The 12596-nt window shown below is 43.3% G+C and overlaps 1 pseudogene; it reads right to left on the bottom strand.

Moving 5' to 3' along the window:
* Nucleotides 1-3179: 3179 nt before the first annotated feature.
* Nucleotides 3180-11928, bottom strand: LOC136511972 (putative disease resistance RPP13-like protein 3; annotated as a pseudogene).
* Between the last annotated feature and the right edge of the window lie 668 nt (nt 11929-12596).

The raw sequence follows: 12596 nt of genomic DNA on the forward strand, positions 1-12596 counted from the left end.
TCGCGCTGCCGCCTCCCTCCTCTGCCCTGGACCAGGCGGAGATGTGACTAGGATCTGCGATGGAGGACAAGGCCATCGCGAACCAACCTCATCTCATCCTCGTGATGATCCCCCTCCGCTTCTGCAGACGACTTCATGGAGTACATCAATGGCGGAGATCTCTACTCCCTCCTCAGGAACCTCGGCTGCCTCGACGAGGACATGGCTAGGACATACATTGCTGAGCTTTGTTGCAGATGGGATTTAACTTTATCCTGTTCATAGTGACATCATTTTGCTGCAATGACTGAAAACATCAAGGATCCATTGCTTTCTTTCTGAATTGTGATGGCCATATAAAGGTAATCGGTACCCATTGCTTTCTTACAGCTTTCTCTATTCACACTAAGGATTTGTACCGCTGAACTCATGGCTCTCCTAGACTGCTCTTGTTCCTCAATGTTATACATTTTCTTAGGCTAGGCTTATCACTTACTTTCCTACATATAAAAATGTTTATTCATGGATCACTAGCCTGTTCAATTTGATTGGAATAGAATAATTAAGTTTTTTTTTCTATAGAACATTGGGCAGCTCAATCTAGAATAGAACTATTTCATAGGCAAGTATCAGGTCAGTGCACATAATCTGTAACTTGCAAGCATTACAGATCAGTAGGCCACCAACTTTTACAGTGGTATTTAGCTTCTAAAATATTTATCCTTTCATTCATTAGTCGATATATACTTGTTGTGCGTTTTTATTTTGTCGTGCCTTTATGTTTATACGATTCTCATTTGGTCATTTGGAACTTTCCTTGAAATTTTTTCATCCGTTAGTGATCGAAGATATAGTCTGAGTCCTATATTTGAGGTAGTTATCTTTTAGCATATCCTTCACCTAATTCTTCTCATATGATGTTGAAGGATCTGAGTCATGTTTGGAAGACAACCCTCCTTCGCAAAATTCAATCACTGTAATGCAATGTTCTTTTTCTGGAGAAAACATGTCTGACCACAAATCTACAATACTGGAATATGCCTGAACTATGACATGCTGGTTTTAGGGGTTGCCTCTGGTTAACAACAATCCTCCAGTAGTATGATGGCAGCTCCCATTGGGTGCAGTGCATTTAGAGATATAACCAGCACTGGCAAGTTTCTTTTTGCTACTTTTTTATTAACCAGAAGTAGTTTCTTTTGGTTGCTATTTCCTTTAATTAATGCTGAGCCTTGGATTATATTCAGTATGATGCTACAACGTCTCATACCATGCGGATCTTTTTCCTTCTAAACTATAATTTTTAGTTTACAGTCAACAAGTAGAGATCAAGAATGCTTACCTGGGTGAGTTCAAATCATCCTAGGTGCCTGCAGAATGTTTGGATGCAGAGTTTCAGAACTCTGAACTTTCTTAGCTACTCTCGGACACCTTCCCCTTCAAGTTAAATAAACCATTTTATATTGAGCATTGACAAATGAGTACCATTAGAGTAGGTAGTAGGTAGGTAGACTGCATCGAAGATGATTGCAAAGTCTCTTTTGCTGAGGTTCAGCGGTGTCTGCAGACATTATTCTTTATTGGCAAAGTCTGTTTGAAAGAGAGTTGGGTGGACTTAATCTTTCTTAGAGAGACTTTGAATTTGTTACATGTCTGATCGACAAATGAGGTGACATCTATATTTTGCACAATTGTAGTTATGAAGTCTATTACCAAAGCTGAATCACAATTTCTCTGAGAAAATGACTGATCCTTCAGTTTAGTGTATGTAACTGTTTAGGAAATCTGGGCTTTAAGCATAACTAGACATTTTCCTTTGTCTCATTCTTGTATCCCTGGGCTTGAATTGATACGCTTGACCTTTGCAGGTAAGCCGGTCAAAGGAATGCCCTGAAGCTAAAGATACGCACAAATGGGCATCCATCATGTTGCTCTGCGTGCTGGATCTGGATGGCCATGGGCAACAGGGATAGTGACCACCAGCTGGTGGTGTGTACTGCTTGGTGTGCTGGATGGCCATGGGCATGGGAGTGGCTTGGCAATGGCGCCTTTGGATGCTAGGCCACAAGGGTGCCATGCTGAACTGCATGCATATATAGAAGTGTGACGAGGACACGGCATGCCCTGGATGTGTGCAATGATGACGAGGCATTGAGGCAAGTCGATGTGCTATCATGACTTGGTGAACTTATCTGAAACTTGTCTTGAAGCAGAAGACAGCTTTGACTTTTGATGCAGTAGACACAATAACACTGCTAGAAGCCTAGAATGGTTTTTCAGATATTGTAATTTATTGATCATCATACTTTAGTAGCAGTAGCACTTACATGTGTTGTGTTTCGTTTCACCATATTTACATGAAGTCTACATTTGGAAAAATAATAATAGGCAACGTTTGATTCACCCTTTTTTGCAGAAGCACTTTTATGTGCTTTGTTTCTTTCACTTGAGGTCTGCATGCAGTTGGCTTTGTAAAAAATTTGAATAGCGTGAAAATGGCTATGCAAACAAGCTATGCATAGTCTTCTTACACCCCATGGAGTCCGATGTCCCTGCCAAGCGTGAAAATGGCTATGCAAGACAATTGACATGTTAATATACAAGAGATTTTTTCGAGGACATCTTATCTGCATATGTTATGTTTATTTTCCTTTGCAAATGGATCTAGGTCAAATAAAAAATTTGATGGGATGGATTAATTAGAAATGAAATATAAACAGTTTCTTTTTATTGATGATGATTTGACTTCTGCGTTAGACAGTGTATACCATTATCGCTGTTTGTTTTGCCCGTAGCAACGCATGGGTACGATCCTAGTAACAAAAAATATTTTGTCACTCTCATTTCCCTCTATATTTTTTCTTTACCTGAATGCTTTTCTCATAATTATTTTAGTAAGTCATGATATGCAAACTAACTCGTTACAAGTGGAGTTAGTCTGCATATCGTCACGGTATCCAAGGACAATTTTCTCCACTAGTAACGAGTTTTTACAATGCATGTCGAAATCTCACATCATTCACAAAACGAGAGTATTGCAATTGCAATTCAACCTAAGCCAACTTGACTGGAGAATTGGGTAGGCTGATACTCCGCATTGTCCCAAGGTCGTTGTATATAATAAGATAAAAAAATACAATGCCCACTATCCAATTATGTTTTTTTTTTAAAAAAAAGAAGAAGAGAGATGGGGAGGGAAATGTCTCACCGCCTAGCAACGTGCATATTTATTACAAAATAAGGAAGTCCTCAACGACATGAAAACACTAGTCTTAGATATATAGATCTTGAGGAGATCTGACGATGGATGGTGTACACATAACTGGATGGGTGCATAAAAAATCAGTTCCACTTGACTGAATATGTATCTAGCGGCCAAGCCAAAATATTTAACTGAGTCTGCAACTGCTGACATCACGGGATGGACGTTGTTCTGAGGTGACGTCGCTCCCCACTTGTACGTCGTCTGTATCCAACGGCTCCAGCAGAAGAACTGCACCATCGCTCATGCCCACTGCAATCTGGTTTGGCTTCCACGGATGCGTAGCGACAACTGTGGGATAGACAGTTTCACCATCCCTGGGAACAAGAGAGGTAAAAGAAACAAGACGTTGGTTACCGGAATTGAAACTACCACTCACAAAAAAAATAGGAACTGCTTGAAATTCCACATACCAGGATATTGAAGATGGTATGTAGGCAGAGGGTGCTATCCTGCACTTTAACGTAAGAGATTCTGCATCGAATATTCCAATTGCACCATCACGAAATCCAGCATAGACCAACAAACAACCAAGTGAGTATACCGCACTTAAAATTGGGGAAGGGGGTGCATCTCTTGGGAACCACTGCATTGTCAAGTTATGGAAGGTTAAATATCAGTGTGTAATGTGCTTATTATAATGCATCGATACGATTAGGACCATTCTACAAACATGATGTAAATCATGTAATATGTTAGTACTCCGACTCAATAGACAAGACTGCATATGATTACTAAGAGATGCAAATATATTGTTATGAAAATGTTGTGAATGACTTACCGAGCACAAGCATTCCAATTGCCAATCATAGATCGCCAACTGACTCTCATGAACTACTAAAAGATGTGTTCCATCATAGTGAAACTGCACCACTGTATCACCAACTAAAGCACCGGAACTGTTAGATGGATGTTTGATGTATCTTGATTTCTTCTTCTCCCAACCATCAATGCTCCAAACACATAGCTGCAAATTTCATTTCATTGCAAAAAAACAAGAAAAGAATGATTCAGAAAGAAACAATACTGTATTTTTAAATATTTACACCTTTTAGAAAGTGGAGTGTATTTATAGATCTTTATATATTTTAGAAAATGAACTAATGGATGGTATGAAATGCGACTAACATAATGTCGGGGGAGCATACCCCGGTTACCCCACAACGAGGCTTACGTCGGAGGAAAGCGCACTTCGTGGCCCAGTAGGCCACAGCCCATCATCCGCGTAGTGCCTCGACCACTCGCTCCACCCGACCACGCAGTCGGGTCGGTATACGAGGCACGACCTCGACCACCTCGGGCCTAGGCTGACCGTCAACGGATAAGACCAGGGGAGGTTGGCGCATTCAATGCGCCTGCCACAACGAGACGTGCACGCACCGCACACCCACTCAGACCAAAAGGACGACGACCACCCAACGGACCGTGGGGCCTTAGGATGCATCGACCACCCTTCGGACCGCAGGGTCTTGGGGTGAGGCATCACCCCTCGGACTGCTCCCCCCACCAATTCAAAAGGCCACTCCGTGGCCAGGCAATGTCAGGATATGGCACGGGACCGCTCAAACACTGTATGACTCGACGGGCAGGTGTACGGCCACGCTCGCCACAGAGCACGGGTCTCACGTCCAAGGACTTGACTCCTCGGAACCGGACAAACAAGTTGACCCCCGACCACCCATGTGTGGGATGAAGCCTTGCCGCCCCCTTCATGATCAGGAGGGCGGCCGGTCAGCAGAGGACGACAGCCATAGACTCAAACTAGCGCACGACGCCCCCTGGGGGCAGTAGGCGTAAGGACGAAGGCCACGACTCGCACTATGCGCCCACGTCCCATAGGACTACAAGAGGACAGCCATGACCCGCACTATGCCGCTATGGCGCAGCATACCAGCCACGACCCGCACTGTGCCGCTATGGCGCACCATACCTCGGCGTGGAGAACAGGAACCCGTGATGACATCCGAGCATGCAACAGAAGTTGGGACAAGATGCAGAGGGCCCACGGACCGGGCTCGCCTACCGCCGCCCTCCCCTTGAGCTCTCGACCACTCGGGTCATGGGAACCCTTTCCTTTCAATTGTCACTCGGCCCCTGGAAGCATAAGGGAACCGGGCCTTCATTCTAGCGGACGGAAAAAAGGAAACACACTCTATGGCTCTAGAGGGATCGATGTATTCTCTCGAGTCCTCTCACTTCTGAACCCACGCTTACAAGCACCCCCATTGTAAGCCAACTGAGCACTTGAACCGAGAAACACGAACTCGAACCCCTCTGAGACCGTAGGGCTCCGGCCTGAAACAGTATAATCTCCCCATGTCTTGAGCGCTTCCATCGATTCCTAGAGCTGCGCGGCACTAAATTTACTGGTCGGTTCACAAAACACCGACACATAACATTTGACTGTATTTAATTCAGCATCCCTTAAATTTATAAGCAAAAACATAATCGCTAGACCTAATTTTGATATATATTAGAATTCACACCTGAGCATCAGCACCTGAAGATACAAGCACCTCCATTGATTGCGAAAATGCTAGTCCAGTTATCTTTTTGTGATGACCCGTGAGCACAATTTTAACCTGTGCAATTCGATTAAGATAAGTTGATATTTTGGCACGTCGATGTTAAATATAAACTAAACAGTAATTAGTACACTAAGCATAATGTTCCACATAGGAAGAATCCATTATCGTTAAAAGTTCTCAAATTTTTAAATGTCGAGCTAACAACATATGTATGGTTTATGAAGGTTTTTTGGGTCATATACCACAAGGTACTTACTACTCTTCATATTGTTGATGGGAGCTACCACAAAGTTGCTATAATATGTGTACCTTGTGGTATCTGCTCAAAGCCCGCAAAAAGTACATAATTTCTTATGTCAAAAAGATCATATGTAAAACAACATTTACAATTTCATGATCCTAATACATAAGTAAAACATGAGGGGATATATAGTCTGAAACGAGAGCACATTATTTTACAATGGGTACATTACTGCATTTCCAGTGAGAACCATATATAATGAGTTTTGCCAATACTCTGAGATTCATGGAAACAGGGGATGATAGATTCACGTTTAATACTCACTTCGTCTATACGGACATTGTAGATTTGAATTGAAGAGTCCTCCCTTCCAATAGCTATGATGTTATTGTCTAGCGGGTAGAATGCAAGGAAAGTTGCAGCAGGTGGAGGTGCCATGAAAGTAGTCATGACCTATATATGAGAGATTTCACAAGATCAGTGAAGCCAAAAAAAGGCCATGGTGCAACTACGAAATAAAAATTATTTTTACGGAAGTTGTCATGCATGATTTGTAAGAGATCAATCATGGAATTAACTACTTATTGTTATAGACAACTGAAGAAGACATACCTTGAATGTCATCATGTTGAACAATGAGACTTTGCCACCAGAAGCAGAAATTAGATAGCTGCTATTTTTGGATAGTGCAGTGCAGGCTGTTGCTTCTTTAGGGTCATTGCCATCAACGGTGTCGTTTGTCATTGGAATGCCATTTTCCGGTTGCCATAGTACAGGTGCAACAGATTTGGATGACTAACGAAAAGTAATGATGGATGGTTTTTAGAAAACAACAAACAGAACTACAGTGTTGAAATCTTAAGCTAGTGGTCCTATCTAACCTTGCCACGTGGATTCTTGTCCCTGTGCTCCCATTTCCACAGCTTATGAGCAGCATTGGAGCTGAGAGCCAAAAGTGCCAGCCCATTATGTGTGTACAACAAGCGCATAACCTACAAAGAAAACAAATAAACCACAATGCTTATATATCAGAATTATATACTGCTCTGAATATGACCATAACAGTCTTAAATTCTACCGAATTGTTCGGTGTGTGCTATGTCATGAAAATCATAAGCACACGAACAGATACTGATGTGTGATATTCCTTGCATTAATTTAAATGGAAGATGTACATGCAAACGTTGCTGAACATACTTTGCTTGAAGATGCGGTGGATCTGGCATACGCAGTATTTGAATTTGTCCTGAGCCAACGATGTCCTCCAACTTCCAGGCCTTGGTTACTAACTCAGGGGCTTTGCTCATTTCCATACATGCCTACCATTTGTTCGATACGGTTAGCAAATAAATACAAATATATTGAACTGCGAGGAAAAAGAAAAAAAAGCACGTGCACACTCGGCTGGCCACTCATGAATTCCCTGTCATCATCATAGAAACATGTACAACATACACATTCCAAAACTGAGTGCTTTTCCTTGCATTTCTAATTACGTTCCTTCAGTAGTTAGACACCACAATTCATAATGTTACGAATGAATCTGCCTTGAGCCACGCAAACATGGCCAACCGGTTGGCAGACTATGGCATTTGTGAGACAACACGGCCAACTCGGTGACATGCATGCATGGCCAATGCAATCCTGCGTGTTTGGATCGGAATCTGAGCTATAGGCAGCAGATCCAGCCGCTGGTGTTCAGAATGAATCTGAGCCAAAAACAAATAGGCCCTACATGCATGCAAGCGAGAACAAGGCAATCGGGATATTTTTACGTTAACTATCACGGCCCACCCACCCTTACTTAATACGGAGTAACTATTTATTTAGATAATCTATGTTGCCCTTGCCCGGAATACTGTGTAGGAGAATCCGATTGAGCTAGGACTAATAATAATTCAAAGGAGAGGATGTAATAGATAAACATTTTATTGTGACCATTATATAGATAGAAAGACAGGATAGATAGGAAGCTAGCAATAGTAAATCAGAGCCAGTAGCATTTGAATTTTGAAAGCAAGTTCAAATGTGCATGCATGATCAGTTCATCATACCTCTTGGTAGCGTGACTTCATATATTCTTCCCCTACCCTGTTGATTCGAAGGGTGGGATGTTTTGGATGGACTGCGGCCACATGTTCCAATGCGGCCTCCACTTCCTCCACCTCGGAGATAAAGGCATCATTACATTTCACGTGGACTTTGACTCTCTGGAGCGAACATGTTCCGAGGTTCTGGAAGCCAAACAGCTTGTCAAAACCAAGATGCCGGTTCTCGTCATGTTTTAAGGACCACATAAGGTCACGAAACTGAAGGGATTCCCTGTTGGTTAGAAGGGTGGGATGTTTTGGATGGACTGGCGGCCGCGTGCTCCAACGCAGCCTCTGCTTGCAGTTCCTCCACATCCGCAAATACTGGCACCTTCACAGTCTGCTTCCTCCACATCCCAAATACTGGCACCTTCACAGTTCACTTCGGCTTTGACTTGCTGGAGCGAACTTGTTCCGAGTTTCGGGTAGCGAAGCATAATGTCAAAATTATGATGCTGAAGTCGTTCCAACGCAGCCACGGCCACTTCCTCCATACCTTCACAGTTCACCTGGACGTCGACTCCCTGGAGAGAACTTCTTCCGAGGTCCTGGAAGCCAAACATCTTGTCAAAACCAAGCTGCACATGGACATCAAACTCAAGGGATTCAAGACGTGGCATGATAGTATTAGATGATGCTACCCTGCTGCTGTTGCACTCGCTGCCGCGCACATCAAACCTGATAAATGAACCGAGTATCTTTAAGAATCTCAACTTGCGGAAGTAGCCAACACCTTCAGCACGAAGCTTTATGCTAACTAATTTGGTGCCAGTCAAATGCAGTATGAGGCAACTAAGCTCTGGCAACTTGGCAAGGGTTTCCATGTCCTGGTCTTCCACAGCTACCACTAGCAGATCCAGATAGCATAGGTTTGGAGCAAGCGACGAGTTAATCCACGCCGGCAGTGCAGAGAACACCAAGCCATCCAAATGCAGGAAACGGAGATGCCGATAGGAGACCGATCCTGCATTGACGCTCTGCCAGTGCCAGTCCTTAAGTGTAGGTATGCCCGAAATCTGAAGTTCCTGGATATTGTGCAGATGGCCCAGGGAGTCCATCAAAGCACTCCCGATGCTCTCACTGATCCCATCCTGAATAGTAGCCTGGAGCACCCTCAGTTCCCTCAGCAGACCTAGCTCATTCACCAACTGCATTCTATCATCTTTTTCACACCATACACACAGCTCTTGCAATGATGTCAGCTTACCGATCAAACCAGCCGGCACTCTTGTCTTGTAATCACATCGTAGGCAAACAAGTTGCGTCAGAAGTCCCAACTCCTCGGGCAGCTCCTTCATCCAGCTGTTCCGTAAATCCAGTGTTTGCAGAAACCTCAGATATCTTACCTCCCTAGGAAGCTCAATCTTTACATCCTGTCTTCCGAAAATCCAGTGTTTAAACGACATACTCTCTACTCTGAGGTACCTCAAGTGAAGTAAACTCCCAAGATGATCCAACACATTTTTGTAGTAAATATGGCAGGGGTAAGAAGGACATCCTACCATCTCTACTAGACGTAAATATGGGAGGCGTGGACATAATGCACCAAAATTGCACCCACTGGCAAAGATGGATCTCACTTTCTCCACAGCTACATTAGCCAGCTGACTAACGCTGTGCTCTTCAACACACTGTAGGGCTAACCTGCGAGAAATGCTCCGCTGAAGTTTCTGTCGCTCACAACCATTCAATACAGTAACAAAATTTACTTCACTTGACAATTGATGTATCAGATCAAGAACCATATCATGAACCGAGCAGGCATCAACGTACCCTTCATGTCTTCTCTCCTGTGCCTGGATCATGTTTCTATTTATCAATTCATTAAAGTACCTCTCCCCGAGCTCAAATAATGATCTTACCCCTGCATCTGCTCCTTGTTCCTCAGAGATGAAACCTTCAGCTATCCACATCCATATCAAACTATTTTTCTCTATGATACTATCTTCCGGAAATACGCTTAGATACAATAAGCAAGCCTTCAGATGTGAAGGCAGATCATAGTAGCTAAAAGACAATATCCTTCTGGTATTATCTACGTCATCATTGCCTTTATGCCCAAAACCAATTGAGTTGTAGACCTCAGACCAGTCCTCTCCTGGTTTACTAGCCAACAAACTGGCTATTGTAATGATAGCAAGTGGCACGCCGCCACATTTCTTCAAAATTCTTTCACATGTCTCGGCCGAAAGACTATCGAAATACTTCCCTTCACCGTCAACTATTCTTGCGTACAATAATTTTTCAGAGTTATCATGAGAAAGTGGTTGTATTTTGTAAGCTTCATCAGCATATGCAGCAACTTCAGAAATGCGTGTAGTGATCACAAGTCTACTTCCACAATTACTTTCTTGCAGAGCACATCTGACTAATTTCCAGGTCTTCTTGTCCCATATATCATCAATAACAATCAAACACCTACATATTCACAAGACAGTACAACAAATGGTAAACAAATATACAAGACATCATTTATAGTTTTTTTATTCGTATATCACCATTTCGTTATGTTCCTTTCATCACTTTCCTTTATTAAAATAAATAAGATATAAAGAACCAATAATTGTGCAGCTACATAATCTAAAAGCGGCTATAATTATTTTTTAGCAGTGAGCCAGTGATGAGTAGCAATGATTAATGAATCGGTGATCATATTAGCTCGTACCTCTTTTCCTTGACGAATTCGTTGAGTTTGCCCATGAGCTGATTTTCATCCAAACCCATTAATTTGGGATGAGTGTAAGTTTGGTCATCAAGGGCTATGAGAATGTCTCTAAAGACTTTCTTGATGTCAGGATTCTGACCCACTGGAACAAAAGCCCGGCACTCGAAGCGCGGTTTGAGGTGGTCATAGACAGCTTTGGCAAGAGTGGTCTTGCCTAGCCCTCCAAATCCAACGACAGAGAGGATCTTCATCTTTGTAGGGAAAGACAGATCCACGTCGCCATCCCCTAGGGACAGCATATTTATGAGCTCGTCCCTTGGTCCCTCAATGCCAACAAGCTCGGTCGCCCTTTTGTATAGATTCACGATGCGAGGGTCGATGGTGTTTGCAGCTACAGGGCTGGCGACAATGCTGTCAAGTGTGTACCTGCCTCGCCTTGTTGCCACCTCCTCAAGCTTCTCTTTGATGTCATCTATTAGGCTAGAGATCTTGTGGCGAGCCTTGCTCTTCTTGACCAGCCTGCCCACCCTTTTCAGGAGGCGCAGGAGCATGTGTGGCTCAGTAGCCTCATTAGGGTCTTCAACGCGCACCAGGAATGCGTCGACGATGTCTTCCATATCGTAGGATGCCTCCCTGACTTCACTCGCCCAGAGCCTGACCAGCTCGTCGAGCTGGTCCGGTGGAACATCGCCGATCTTGCGGAGGACGGCGTGCACCACCCTGAGCTCCCGTGAGAGAGACTCGATCTTCTTCTTCACGCCCTTTTGCAGGCCGTACTCCTCCTTGAGCAGCTCGCCCAGCTTCGGGAGCAGGCTCCCCATCGCCCCCGCCACCAGCTCCATGCCTACAATCTTGATGGGTGTGGGTGGCGCCTGCACGCAGCAGCTTGCATTAGTAGTAAGCGGGGCAGATATTTTTGTGTTGGAAGCAAGGTGGGCTCACCCAAATTCACCGCCTGTTCTTGGTCTGAGCTCTGTAGCAGGAGAAATCCAGACAGGGCGCCGAGGAAGCTGCGCGCGCAGCAGCTGGATCTTCACGCCCCTCGCAGTGGTGGCTCCCAATTAATTAAAAGAGATGGGAGCAAGTTGAAGAGCCCGCGGGCCAAGACAATTAAAAATAACCAGAGGTGGCAGACAACTTTTCCAATTGACGACAAGAGAATATGATTCTGCGGACCAGCTCATTGGACATGACGGGAATATGATTCTGCTGATCTTAAGTACAGTGGTGGAGCTTAATTAGGACTAAAAAGAGTCATTCCCCCTAGAAAGATTCTAAATGTACTCCTCCTTTCTAAATTATTAGATATTTTGATTTTTCTATGTACGTTACTTTCGCTATTTATCTACGTACGGTGTATATCTAAGTGTATAGTAAAAACTGTGTACCTAAAAAAAGCCAAGAGGTCTTATAATTTTGATGAGAGAGAGCAGTACTTAATTTAATCGCTTCAAACTAACTCTATGCCTCTACATATGTATACCTAATTAATAATAAAAAGATAAAATTTCTGTTCTTTTTTTTGGTCCGCTCATTTTTTTTGTTTGGTCCTTGCATACATGGTCTCCTGTACTCCCTCCGTTCCAAATTGATCCGGTGAAATAACTTTGATCACCTCTATGCCCTATATATATGGCTCTATCTATCCACGTTGGTAGCATATATATGTACAGCGCGTGTGACTTTTTGTAACAAACAGTATTATATTAACTTGTACGTTAATTTGTGACTAGTATTATATTAACTTGTGATCGAATTTATTTTTGGTCGAATGGTGATAAATTTGCTTTCATTACTCGTCAAATGATAGTAGTATATATAAATACCATCT

This window comes from Miscanthus floridulus, chromosome 16 (genome assembly GCF_019320115.1).
Source record: "Miscanthus floridulus cultivar M001 chromosome 16, ASM1932011v1, whole genome shotgun sequence".
Classification (NCBI taxonomy): domain Eukaryota; kingdom Viridiplantae; phylum Streptophyta; class Magnoliopsida; order Poales; family Poaceae; genus Miscanthus; species Miscanthus floridulus.